The 15,254-nt window shown below is 44.1% G+C and overlaps 1 protein-coding gene across 1 annotated transcript in view; it reads right to left on the reverse strand.

Moving 5' to 3' along the window:
- LOC112555864 (muscleblind-like protein 2a) overlaps positions 1 to 13,759 on the reverse strand; it is a 110,942-nt gene extending 97,183 nt beyond the window's left edge. The window contains exon 1 of the mRNA XM_025224414.1: positions 13,659 to 13,759. The gene's annotated coding sequence lies outside the window, so the exon portion shown is untranslated. The remainder of the gene's footprint in view (positions 1 to 13,658) is intronic.
- Between the last annotated feature and the right edge of the window lie 1,495 nt (positions 13,760 to 15,254).

Genomic DNA, 15,254 nt, shown 5'->3' on the forward strand with positions numbered 1-15,254 from the left:
ACTTACTTGTTATTTGCAGAGACCAGTGGTTGTCAAATTTATTGCCGCCGTCGACAAAGGGTTACCTACTCCTTGGTGTCACCATGTGCCACTAGGGCCTACAGCATCACGTGATCACTGACAGCTGACAGCATCACGTGCACACTGACAGCTGACAGCATCTGCCTTCATTACTGACTGCATGACAGCATGAATGACCACAAGACCGAGGTCCTTCCAACAGCTCTTTGAAGTGAAGTGTGCGCCGTCCTCTACCACCTGTATGTTCTGTGTATGTTCTGTGGATGTTCTCTGTATGTTCTCTGTATGTTCTCTGTATGTTCTCTTTATGTTCTGTGCTGTGAACTCGCTTCACCAGATCGTCTTGCATCTTGGCGTTGTCATCGATGCATCGTTATCTCATGAGCCTGACATCAATGAAGTCTGTGTCCACCTTCCTGGAGCTTCGCAAGATCAGTGACATCCAACCCTTGCTGTCTGCTCGTGTCTGCTGTTGTGTTGTCCCGCCTGGACTCCTGCAACTGTCTGATCCTCCATCTCCCTGACCACCCACCACAAAACTCTCAAAGGGCCGAGCATAGTGGTGCGCCTCTTGTTTTCCCCGAGGCCAGCAGCAGACCTCGCTACATCCTCCTCCTCCGGCTTCATGGCTGCCGATCGCTGACTACAAGATGGCCACACGGTGGTAGCCTGGTCTTCACGGCCTTGTCCCAACATGTATGTCACATGCTGACACCAACCCCCAGTGTTTGAGTTACCCTCCTGTCAGTGCCACGTGACAGACTGGGGTTGGGGGGACATTCGCAGACATTTGTCCTCAGGCCCACTGTTTGGAATTCTGTTGCCTTTTCTCTTGCAACTGCCTCTATGTTGGAAGCTGTCACACCCGACCTGTACACCCACCTCTTGACCTGTCCTGAGGGTGGAAGAACGATGTTTCCTATTCATGTACCTCTGTACCCGTCCTCACTTCTTCACTTTCACGCATGAATGGTGTTCGCTGTCCATTTGTCCACGCTCGCCATGGTGTCATCGGCTTGCCCAAGATTGTAGTTCTCGTAGGGTTGACTGTCACTTCACAGCGAGCTCTCCTCTACACAGCCAGTGCGCTCTACACATTCAGTTATTATTGTTATATCTGTTATTATTCTCATCATCATCACTGCTACCAAGTCACGGTGATATTGTTTTGTCAATGTTTCACACGAGTCTGCATTTGTTTCTTCTTTTCAATGCATAGAATCGACACCTGGTGTTTGGGGCATCGTGATGGCGTGCTGTGAGGGGCACCGTGAGGGGCACCATGAAGACCTCTGCTTGGGACAGCAGACATAAAAAGTTGTGACCGTCAAGTCTGATGTCCTCAGCCCGTAGTTGCTATAAATAGCTGATGTTTTCGGCGTGTTCCTGTTGCCTCGCACTCAGCACGTGACATTTGCATAAGACGCCGGTGTTTGCTGATACAAGCGTGAAGAAAGGCTTTTCTGTGTCGTGTGAGGTGTGAGGTCGATGTCAGCCTCCAGTGGACCAGTCAGCGACCAGAGCACGACAGACAGACCTTACAGTGGTCACGTGCGTCACGTGTAGCACGCAGGTTATATACGTCACGTGCAGCGCATAGGTTACATACGTCACGTGCGTCACGTTTAGCACGTAGGTTACATACGTCATGTGCGTCACGTTTAGCACGTATGTTATATACGTCACTTGCATCGCGTAGGTTATATACGTCACGTACATCCCAATGACATGCTAAACAGTAATGAGTGACGAGGGTCAGGAGAATGACCTCACTATAGTATAGTAAAGATAGTGTCAGCAATGAAAACCTCGTGTTAGTACAGTGTAGAGAATGTCACCATATACACTGACTACTGTACAGTGTAGAGAATGTCATTAGATAGACCTCGTGTTACTACAATATAGATAATATTAAACAGACCTCGTGTTACTACAATATAGATAATATTAAACAGACCTCGTGTTACTACAATATAGATAATATTAAATAGACCTCGTGTTACTACAATATAGATAATTATATTAAATATTAAACAGACCTCGTGTTACTACAATATAGATAATATTAAACAGACCTCGTGTTACTACAATATAGATAATATTAAACAGACCTCGTGTTACTACAATATAGATAATATTAAATAGACCTCGTGTTACTACAATATAGATAATTATATTAAATATTAAACAGACCTCGTGTTACTACAATATAGATAATATTAAACAGACCTCGTGTTACTACAATATAAATAATATTAAACAGACCTCGTGTTACTACAATATAAATAATATTAAACAGACCTCGTGTTACTACAATATAGATAATATTAAATAGACCTCGTGTTACTACAATATAGATAATTATATTAAATATTAAACAGACCTCGTGTTACTACAATATAAATAATATTAAATAGACCTCGTGTTACTACAATATAGATAATATTAAACAGACCTCGTGTTACTACAATATAAATAATATTAAACAGACCTCGTGTTACTACAGTGTAGAGAACACTATACAGTGAGTGGGAGAAACTAAACTGACCCCAGTGCAGGTTGGCACTATCAGGATCTCGCCATGCTGTTAGTGGTGAGGATAGCACCTTAGCAAAGTGCTGCATAGTGCCAGCCTAGTGCTCCATAGTGCCAGCACTAGGACATGACTATAACATTCTAGTGTCACAAACCTCGGCAGTCAAGATGTTCATACTGCGGTCATTCAGCACTCCGGCCTGACACACTTGACAGCAAAAGTGAAAACATCTCTGTCTTGTCAGCAGCACTACAAACATTGTCACAAACATTGTCACAAACATTGTCACAAACATTGTCACAAACATACCCTAACCCAAACAAAAAATAAAAGAGTTGTCTGAAAAAAACCAAAAAATTATAAAAAGTGTTGGCAGTTTCGCAGCGAAGCTGTAAAAAGTTTGTCAGAAACGTGACAGCAAAACAGTTTTGTCACACTTGAGCGCAAACAGCTGCCTGTGACTCACTTGACACACACTTGACACACAGTCATCTTCCATATGTTCACAGTACAGCCGCTACAATGTGCGGAAAAGGAAAGGTGGGTGTGACGTCACACTGGACAGCAAATGTCACGTGACAACGCCAGCTGCACAACGGAAACAACTAACTCTGTGCCTCAATGTCAAAATGTGGAAAGAAAGAAAACGTGACGAGAAAGATGTTTCAAATGATGAAAGAAGCAAGGAAGAGGGAGAAGTTGCGGGTGGAGGAGCATCCACCCGGTTTGCCACCACCCAGCCCAGAAGTCAGTGCTGGCGGCAGTCTGGTGATGGCAAACACGACAAGTGCCTGGCATCGGTGCCCCCCGCCTGCTGCTGCTCACGTGACACGGTGATGGCACCGCTAGTCCAAGAGGAGGTGTTCACAGAATTAACATTCCAGCTTTCCCTCCAACCCCAGCTCCCGGACCCAAGCTCCCATCCACAGCACAAGCGCGAAACCCCCAAAGTGGTCTCCTCACTGTGTCTGGGCTGCCGCCAGGTGGCGCGCGCCGTGATTGAAATCTCAAGATGTCGGGCAGCGAAAGAATTTTCATCAGTTCCTTCAAAAGTAAAAAAACGACGTTTAACGTCAGCCGCCAGACATCTCTCGCATCCTCCTCTGGCTTCCCCTCCAGCCAGCCTCGCTTTCATGTCAGTCACACAGCACAGCACTGGGGAATGTACTGGGAATGTACTGGGAATGTCCTACTGTCAGTCACACAGCACAGCACTGGGGAATGTACTGGGAATGTACTGGTAATGTCCTACTGTCAGCCACACAGCACAGCACTGGGGAATATACTAGTAATGTACTGGTAATGTCTTGATGTCAGTCAGCCACACAGCACAGCACTGGGGAATGTACTAGTAATGTACTGGTAATGTCTTGATGTCAGTCAGTCACACAGCATAGCACTGGGGAATGTACTGGGAATGTCTTCCTGTCAGTCACACAGCACAGCACTGGGGGATGTACTGGGAATGTCCTACTGTCAGTCACACAGCATAGCACTGGGGAATGTACTGGGAATGTACACTGTATAATGTCTTGATTATTTACCGTAGTTGTTGTATTATTATTTACTGTGTCTGTTGTATTATTTAGTGAAACTGTTGTATTATTATTTATCGTAAATGTTGTATTATTATTTACTGTAGCTGTTGTATTATTATTTACTGTAACTGTTGTATTATTATTTACTGTAACTGTTGTATTATTATTTACTGTAACTGTTGTATTATTATTTATCGTAAATGTTGTATTATTATTTATCGTAAATGTTGTATTATTATTTACTGTAGCTGTTGTATTATTATTTATTGTAAATGTTGTATTATTATTTATTGTAACTGTTGTATTATTATTTACTGTAAATGTTGTATTATTATTTATCGTAAATGTTGTATTATTATTTATTGTAACTGTTGTATTATTATTTACTGTAACTGTTGTATTATTATTTATCGTAAATGTTGTATTATTATTTATCGTAAATGTTGTATTATTATTTACTGTAGCTGTTGTATTATTATTTATTGTAAATGTTGTATTATTATTTATTGTAGCTGTTGCATTATTATTTCTGTAACTGTTGTATTATTATTTATCGTAAATGTTGTATTATTATTTATCGTAAATGTTGTATTATTATTTACTGTAACTGCTGTATTTTTATTTATTGTAAATGTTGTATTATTATTTATTGTAGTTGTTGCATTATTATTTACTGTAACTGTTGTATTATTATTTATTGTAAATATTGTATTATTATTTACTGTAACTGTTGTATTATTATTTATTGTAAATGTTGTATTATTATTTACTGTAACTGTTGCATTATTTTGGGAAAATGTTGTATTATTATTTACTGTAACTGTTGTATTATTATTTATTGTAGCTGTTGTATTGTTATTTACTGAAACTGTTGTATTATTTACTGTATTTGTTGTATTATTTACTGTAACTGCTGTATTATTTACTGTAACTTGTATTATTTACTGTATTTGTTGTATTATTTACTGTAACTGCTGTATTATTTACTGTATTTGTTGTATTATTTACTGTAACTGCTGTATTATTTACTGTAACTGCTGTATTATTTACTGTATTTGTTGTATTATTTACTGTAACTGCTGTATTATTTACTGTAACTGCTGTATTATTTACTGTATTTGTTGTAATATTCACTGTAACTGCTGTATTATTTACTGTAACTTGTATTATTTACTTTATTTGTTGTATTATTTACTGAAACTGCTGTATTATTTACTGTATTTGTTGTATTATTTACTGTAACTGCTGTATTATATATTGAAACTGTTGTATTATTATTTACTGTAACTGTTGTAATATTTACTGTAACTTGTATTATTTACTGTATTTGTTGTATTATTTACTGAAACTGTTGTATTTTTATTTATTTATTATTATTTACTGAAACTGCTGTATTATTTACTGTATTTGTTGTATTATTTACTGTAACTGCTGTATTATATATTGAAACTGTTGTATTATTATTTACTGTAACTGCTGTATTATTTACTGTAACTGTTTTATTATTATTTACTGTATTTGCTGTAATATTTACTGTAACTGCTGTATTATTTACTGTAACTGCTGTATTATTTACTGAAACTTGTATTATTTACTGTATTTGTTGTATTATTTACTGTAACTCCCTTCCTTTTTTTATGTCGCTATAAGGCCGGGTGTCATTTGTAATTATCAACACTAAGACCTACAAAGCAGAGATGTGTCAGACAATAACAACTCTGTCTATATATTATATACACACATTCACTTTGCAACTGCAATAATAACAAGACGGCAACTGAACACATTCTGATCACAGCACAGTGACATACTAACTCAATCACAAGCACAGACTTACTGCGAGACTGACACTGCAAGACAAATAAATGTGCTGACAGTAATGTCTACTCTCACACTAGTGCCTACTCTCACACATACAAATGTCTACTCTCACACACAATGTCTACTCTCACACAGTAATGTCTACTCTCACACACTAATGTCTACTCTCACACAGTAATGTCTACTCTCACACTAATGTCTACTGTCAGACAGTAATGTCTACTCTCACACACTAATGTTTACTCTCACACACTAATGTCTACTCTCACACAGTAATGTCTACTCTCACACACTAATGTCTACTGTCAGACACAAGTGTCTACTCTCACACTAATGTCTACTGTCAGACAGTAATGTCTACTCTCACACACTAATGTCTACTCTCACACACTAATGTCTACTGTCAGACAGTAATGTCTACTCTCACACACTAATGTTTACTGTCAGACACAAGTGTCTACTCTCACACTAGTGCCTACTCTCACACACCAATTGTCTACTCTTGTCTAGCAATGAACACATGTAGGTAGACCAGTTGAGTTGACATACTCAGTCATCAAATAAAATCTTTCCCATTCGGAACAAGAGGACAGAAGCTTTTCGAGACATAATGTATTGGTGAGGAGACATAATGTTGTAATGCTGAGTTGGTGAGGAGAAATAATGTAATGGTGAGAAGACATTATGCTGTAATGCTGAGTTGGTGAGGAGAAATAATGTAATGGTGAGAAGACATTATGCTGTAATGCTGAGTTGGTGAGGAGACATAATGTTGTAATGCTGAGTTGGTGAGGAGAAATAATGTAATGGTGAGAAGACATTATGCTGTAATGCTGAGTTGGTGAGGAGACATAATGTAATGGTGAGGAGAAGCGCACGGAGCTGTGGACGTGCATGGGACGTTTACTTGCATCGCTTTGCTCCTGCTTCACCTGCCCTGCCCTGCCTTGCCCTGTCCTTCCGTCTTGCCCTGCCCTGCCCTGCCCTGTCCTGCCCTGATCCCTGGATTGTGACTTTGCGTGTTTGTGGATTCACGCTGTCACGCAGCTCGTGACGTATCACCGGGATGTGGGTGGAGACCTGCACGTGCTACGCGGCCATTGTCATTGTCATTGTAGTCGCTGCTTCCTTTGACTGGCTAGACTACGGGATAGACATCCATGTCTATTTGTTTGTTTATTTTAGTGCTTTCATTGTTTCGGCTGTAGTGAACAGCCCACTGAACACTCGCAGGCCATCCTAGCTAGAGGTAGAAGTTGGCCAGAGAGTGTAGACTGAAGATACCCGGATCATGTAGACATGTTTGGTGACATCGCTCCTTTGCCTGAGACACGCGCTGTGCAGGGGACACAACTCCTTGTCATGACAGCCAGAGTCTGGCTCCAACAGTTACAACAGTTTTCGTTTAAACCTAGCAACAGTGGGGTGGCCTGTGAGACTGTGAGTCCACTCACCGCCCCTCACTGCACAATGACAAGCTTGCCGCGCCCTGAAGTCTTGCACCTGAAATACCACCGCAAGGTGAGACAACTCCCAGCCCTCATCGCCATTTCCCTTGACTACCCGATGATCGGCTTTACGTGGACTGCGGGTGTTATCCGTCCTCAATTGTTTGTTTGTTTGTTTTTTAACTTCCTCCTGTTCATTCCACGTCTGAACATATATCTGTAGGTGTTCACAGGGACGTTTTGAACTTTCTCGTGTCTTATACTCCAACATCGCTGTAGTCGCACTCTAAGACCACGGCCATGTGTGCTTTACTGTCACCTTTGGCCGTTTATTTAACGGTGAACAACATCTGTGGTCTATTGATATTTCGTTCTTCATTTCACGTCTGAACACATCTTTGTCTGTCTCAACTTTCTCATAAGTCTGTTCACGCAGCAAGGCACATCTGTGGGGCATTATTCATTCCACGCCTCCAAGCACCTCCGAGGCCTTTACGACTTTCTCCTGTTCCTCCGACACCGACACAGCTAAGGACTATTTGCTTGTCCTCTGCTCGCCTCACTTCACCAGACGCATCCGCGGACTACTTGCACTCGTTTCACGCTGAAGACGTGGAGACAAAGAGTTGCAGAGAACAGTCCGGTGTGGAGGGCTCAGCCACACACCACCCGAGAGGGCGGTACCCAGGGCAGGAGACAGTTTCGGGTGGCGATGAAGTCAGTCGTCCCTTGACCGGCAGACCCCGGGGATGACGGGAGGGGGACTTTAAAAGCCAAGAACCTTAACTCTCGACAGAAAGTCTGAGTTTCTTCAGCTCGCTTCCCCCTCCACCCCTTTCCTTCGCCAAAGATGCGATTTTGGGAACGAAGGAGGGAAAAAACTGTGTTTGTGACACGCTCTCATTGCTCTTCGCCGACTTCTTCTTGCGCGCGTGCTCCGATCAAAGCGAGGCCGCGATGACGTCATGCTAACCGGAAGCTGCCGTGGCCGAGGGTTTGCTCTCTGTGCCGGCGCTTTCCGTCAGATTGAGAGTGAGCGTTGTTCAGAGGGAAGCTGAGTCCCCCACCCCTTACATCCCCCATTCCCTTTTGCGCGTGATGTTTGGAATGTCACCGCCCTGACACAGGCCGCCATTTGCTCGTGCAGCGCGCAATAATACCGTGACGTCACGCCGCCAGTCTCCATTGATTGGCGATAATTCTCTCCCTCTTCCAACTCAGTTCGCCCCTCCTCTTCATTCGCCTTAACCCCCTCCCCCAACCTCCACCCCACGTTTCCTTCCTGAGGCCACAGTCTCTCCCCCCGGCCCGCAAACCGTCTGTAAGGCTATAACGAAGCCTCGTTCTCGTCCCCCCAACACACAAAATACAAGGTAGACCAAGTCCGGCTACTCTCTTACACGGGTAAACCAAGGCCAGTTACTCTCTTGCTCAGGTAAACCAAGGCCAGCTACTCTCTTAGTCAGGTAAACCAAGGCCAGCTACTCTCTTGCTCAGGTAAACCAAGGCCAGTTACTCTCTTACATAGGTAAACCAAGGCCAGCTACTCTCTTGCTCAGGTAAACCAAGGACAGTTACTCTCTTACACAGGTAAACCAAGGCCAGCTACTCTCTTCTCTCCCGGACACTCAAACAGCTCGTTGTCTCTCAGAACCTTCCATTGGATGGGAGGGTAACTCTTCATTAGAAAACTCATTCCAATTTCGCCTGTAAAAAGACTCTAGCGAGCTCTTTCTTGTCTCAGCCTCGTCCTGGATTACAGCAGGTCACGCGAGCAAAGCGAGTGCTTTCGCCGAGTTCTTTACATATTTATCTCCTCCACTCGCGCAGCGGCCGCTCGTGTGGTTCTCAAGTGAAACTCTGGAGCCGGTGCCGCTGTGTTCACTGCACTTAACTGCAAATAGCAGCGGTGCACCCAAACATGTCACGTGATCTACTGCCACTGGTCACGCCAGGTGCCAGAGCTGTGTCGAGGGCTCGCCTCGTCTTTGGTGATCAGGGTCAGGGTTCACCCAGGTGAGAAGACAGCGGCGTGAAAGTAAGCAAGTGCGAAAACAAACATGACACTGATAGACGTGATGTCACTATGCCACTGCCATGCTCAGATGAACAACGCAAACACCGACAGACATGTCCTCATGCCACATGTTCAGATGACAAAACAAATGACATTGACAGAAATAATGCCACGAGGTCAGTGTCATGTTCACAGACATGTTCAAGACACAGATATGCTGTAAAGTGACGATGTAAAGTCACTGCCACGCTCTGATGACAAATACATGACAATGGCAGTGCCACGGTGTTTGTCATCTGGTCATGGCGGTGACGTTCCATTGTTTCCTCCTATCGTGTGTTCGTTGTCGTCAAAGAGGACGTGAAGACTTGAAGTGTAGCGCGAGACGTTTGCCAGTGAAAGCACTGAAGGAACAGCTTGCTGTTCACTATTGCAGTCAAATGCAGTGAGTAGTAGTCACGTTCCGCTGGTATTGCCGTGTATGACAACACCACACCCGACTAATAACAACGTCATCAACGATGCACAGCGTTCGTAGGGTGATGTCACCACCGATATATAGCATAAGTAACGGGATGTCACTACGTTAAGCATCACGTTAGTAACATGATGTCACCACGATACACAGCTTTAGTAACGTGATGTCACCACGATACACAGCTTTAGTAACGTGATGTCACCACGATACACAGCATTAGTAACGTGATGTCACCACGATATATAGCATAAGTAACGTGATGTCACCACGATATATAGCATAAGTAACGGGATGTCACTACGTTAAGCATCACGTTAGTCAGATGATGTCACCACGATACACGGCGTTAATAACGTGATGTCACCACGATACACGGCGTTAATAACGTGATGTCACCACGATACACGGCGTTAATAACGTGATGTCACCACGATACACAGCTTTAGTAACGTGATGTCACCACGATACACAGCTTTAGTAACGTGATGTCACCACGATACACAGCTTTAATAACGTGATGTCACCACGATACACGGCGTTAATAACGTGATGTCACCACGATACACAGCTTTAGTAACGTGATGTCACCACGATACACGGCGTTAATAACGTGATGTCACCACGATACACAGCATTAGTAACGTGATGTCACCACGATATATAGCATAAGTAACGTGATGTCACCACGATATATAGCATAAGTAACGGGATGTCACTACGTTAAGCATCACGTTAGTCAGATGATGTCACCACGATATATAGCATAAGTAACGGGATGTCACTACGTTAAGCATCACGTTAGTCAGATGATGTCACCACGATACACGGCGTTAATAACGTGATGTCACCACGATACACGGCGTTAATAACGTGATGTCACCACGATACACAGCTTTAGTAACGTGATGTCACCACGATACACAGCTTTAGTAACGTGATGTCACCACGATACACAGCTTTAGTAACGTGATGTCACCACGATACACAGCTTTAATAACGTGATGTCACCACGATACACGGCGTTAATAACGTGATGTCATCACGATACACAGCATTAGTAACGTGATGTCACCACGATACACAGCTTTAGTAACGTGATGTCACCACGATACACAGCTTTAGTAACGTGATGTCACCACGATACACAGCATTAGTAACGTGATGTCACCACGATACACAGCTTTAGTAACGTGATGTCACCACGATACACAGCATTAGTAACGTGATGTCACCACGATATGGTAGCGCCAGCAGGAATGACGACAAGTCAAGACAACGCAAGCGACTAACAGTTCTATTTATAGCCACCTCTCGTTGCCGTCGTACTCGGGTCACGTGGACAGGCCGAGCAAAAAGCCGAGGAAGGAAAAGACAATCCAGTCCGATTTGTCTCTGGAGGAAAAAGCTGTTAATGAAATTCCGCGAATGCGACTTGGCAGGAAGCTGGCTCCTGTAGCCAGGAGAAGACATGCCGGGGTGGGTGGGGTGGGCAATGCATTGTCTGCCCATGGCACGAGGACAGGCTGCCCTCCCTTTGCGCCATGGCGGCGTGTGATCAATGGCGGCTGGCGATTGGCGGAGACAGGAGGTAGTCTGGTCTCACCAGTAAGTGTGTGTGTGTACTTGCCTGCACGCTTGTGGTCAGCACGTGTGTAGGTCGGTGGCCGTCAGATGGCGCTGGAGTCAGTGGGCGGCCTGGTGACGTTGTTCACCCGGTGTACAAGGCTTGACCCTGACCTTTTGGCGGGGTGCTTGCTACCTGCTGACACCCTCCCACGCTGACCCTCCTGACATCCTGGTCCACCTCCAGGTGTGCAATCACCTGGGCCTGTGTCGGCCTCCTGTCCTTCCCGTCTTCTCCCTCTCTCTTACCTGGAGGGTGGGGGGGGGGCACAAGGCTGGTTGCCTCCCTTGTAGGCAAGCACGACCTCTGGCGACTACCTGACAGTTGCCGCCAACGCTCAACCTGACCTGACCTTTCCTGTTCCGGCCTTCCGTGACCTGCACCGGCTTTTATCGGCCTGTAGGTTCCCTGCCCTTAGTAAACATGACGTCGCCATGGCAAGTCACACACGCACGCACACACACAGGCACAAACACACGCACACGCACACCTCTGTGTGTGTGTCTTGTACACCTGACAGCATGTCGAGTGTGTATTTGTGTACGCGTGTGTGTGTGTGAGTGTGTTAGTCTCGTACAGGTGACGCAAAGAGTGAGACAGGGAGATAACTTGCTGAGTCTGTGACCAGCTCCCCCCTCCTTTGTTCCTCCCCCCCACCACCACCACCACGTGACAGACATTGAGGGGCCGGATGCACACCACGACTGTAAAATAAAACTGGAAGACGCGGCCATGGATGCTGCCTCCACTTCCTGTACACAGGTGTCGTCGTCGTGCAGCAACCGCGTGCAAATACCTGCATACCTGGCTTTTTACCTGTGGTTAGCTCCGCTTGTCTCAGCGCCTCACACGCTAAAACAGATTACCTGAGGGAGGGAGGAGGAGGAAGTGAGGGATGGGGAGAGGGACGGAGAGAAGAATGTGAGTGAGGGGGTGTAAGAGAAAATAAACGGCAAAACAGGTGAGAGAGAGAGAGCAGAGGTGAGTACAGCAGGGTTAGCACAACACGCAGTTAGCACAACACACAGTTAGCACAACACACAGTTAACACAACACAGTGAGTACAGCAGGGTTAGCACAACACGCAGTTAGCACAACACACAGTTAGCACAGCACAGTGAGTACAGCAGGGTTAGCACAACACGCAGTTAGCACAACACACAGTTAGCACAGCACAGTGAGTACAGCAGGGTTAGCACAACACGCAGTTAGCACAACACACAGTTAGCACAGCACAGTGAGTACAGCAGGGTTAGCACAACACGCAGTTAGCACAACACACAGTTAGCACAACACGCAGTTAGTTAGCACAGCCCAGTTAGCACAACACGCAGTTAGCACAGCACAGTGAGCACAGCCTGCGGTTAGCACAGCACTATACTAGGAGTGGTACATCAAGAAAGTACAGACAAGAAGACAACGAAGACATGAAGGAATGAGGAGAACAATATTTTTATTCAGCTTTAACCCTTGGGGCCTGCGGTTGCCACTGACATCCTACTCTGTCGATGTCTCTGTGTACTGACACTAGTGTCAGAAACTACAGCTACCGTGTACTGACATAGTGTCAGCAGCTACCGTGTACTGACACTAGTGTCAGCAGCTACCGTGTACTGACATAGTGTCAGAAACTACAGCTACCATGTACTGACACTAGTGTCAGCAGCTAAAGCTAACGTGTACTAAACCTAGTGTTAACAGCTACCGTGTACTGACATAGTGTCAGCAGCTACCGTGTACTGACACTAGTGTCAGCAGCTACCGTGTATTGATACTAGTGTCAGCAGCTAAAGCTAACTTGTACTTAACCTAGTGTCAGCAGCTACCGTGTACTGACATAGTGTCAGCAGCTACCGTGTACTGACACTAGTGTCAGCAGCTACCGTGTACTGACACTAGTGTCAGCAGCTACCGTGTACTGACATAGTGTCAGAAACTACAGCTACCGTGTACTGACACTCGTGTCAGCAGCTAAAGCTAACGTACTAAACCTAGTGTTAACAGCTACCGTGTACTGACACCGATATAGTGACAAGGAGAGGGAGACCGCCAGAAACATGAGACAGCAAATGACAGTGACACTGACAGTGACAGTGACAACGATAGGAAGACGGCAAGACACATGGCGACAACAAGTGACAGCGACAGTGACACTGACAGTGACAGACATCGTACCTTGCTCTCACTCGTGGATGCTCTCAGGGCTTTTTTAGATGATGACGATGACGATGTCGATGTTAGACTTTGTCTTTGTCAGCGCTGATGGCGGCGAAGACCTGCAACCAATGACAACGACTGTCGTCAGTGACATCAGGTCACAGGGGCAAGAGTCACACTTGGTGCTGTAGTGGGAATCATCTACACAGGGAATATAGTTATTGTCTGCTATTATCTACACAGGGAATATTGCTATTGTCTGCTGCTAGTATCTACAAAGGGAATATAGTTATTGTCAGCTATTATCTACACAGGGAATATTGCTATTGTCTGCTGCTAGTATCTACAAAGGGAATATAGTTATTGTCAGCTATTATCTACACAGGGAATATTGCTATTGTCTGCTGCTAGTATCTACAAAGGGAATATAGTTATTGTCTGCTATTATCTACACAGGGAATATTGCTATTGTCTGCTGCTATTATCTACACAGGGAATATAGTTATTGTCTACTGCTAGTATCTACACAGGGAATATTGCTATTGTCTGCTGCTAGTATCTACAAAGGGAATATAGTTATTGTCAGCTGCTAGTATCTACACAGGGAATATAGTTATTGTCAGCTGCTAGTATCTACACAGGGAATATAGTTATTGTCAGCTGCTAGTATCTACAAAGGGAATATAGTTATTGTCTGCTGCTATTATCTACACAGGGAATATTGCTATTGTCTGCTGCTAGTATCTACAAAGGGAATATAGTTATTGTCTGCTATTATCTACACAGGGAATATTGCTATTGTCTGCTGCTAGTATCTACAAAGGGAATATAGTTATTGTCTGCTATTATCTACACAGGGAATATTGCTATTGTCTGCTGCTATTATCTACACAGGGAATATAGTTATTGTCTACTGCTAGTATCTACACAGGGAATATTGCTATTGTCTGCTGCTAGTATCTACAAAGGGAATATAGTTATTGTCAGCTGCTAGTATCTACACAGGGAATATAGTTATTGTCAGCTGCTAGTATCTACACAGGGAATATAGTTATTGTCAGCTGCTATTATCTACACAGGGAATATAGTTATTGTCTACTGCTAGTATCTACACAGGGAATATTGCTATTGTCTGCTGCTAGTATCTACAAAGGGAATATAGTTATTGTCAGCTGCTAGTATCTACACAGGGAATATAGTTATTGTCAGCTGCTAGTATCTACACAGGGAATATAGTTATTGTCAGCTGCTAGTATCTACAAAGGGAATATAGTTATTGTCTGCTGCAAGTATCTACACAGGGAATATAGTTATTGTCAGCTGCTAGTATCTACAAAGGGAATATTGTTATTGTCAGCTGCTAGTATCTACACAGGGAATAGTGTCATTGCCTCATATTATCTACACATGGAATATTGCTATTGTCAGCTGCTAGTATCTACACAGGGAATATAGTTATTTATCTAATATCTACTCAGGGAATGGTGTTATTGTCTGCTGCTATTATTCACGCAGGGAACATTCCTATCGTCTACATACAGAGCATTTAATGTTTTTGTTTACTTGTATCTAGTCTACAGTTTGTCTACACGGCTCTACAGTTGTGGACTGTGA

This window comes from Pomacea canaliculata, linkage group LG14, assembly GCF_003073045.1.
Source record: "Pomacea canaliculata isolate SZHN2017 linkage group LG14, ASM307304v1, whole genome shotgun sequence".
In the NCBI taxonomy this organism is placed as follows: domain Eukaryota; kingdom Metazoa; phylum Mollusca; class Gastropoda; order Architaenioglossa; family Ampullariidae; genus Pomacea; species Pomacea canaliculata.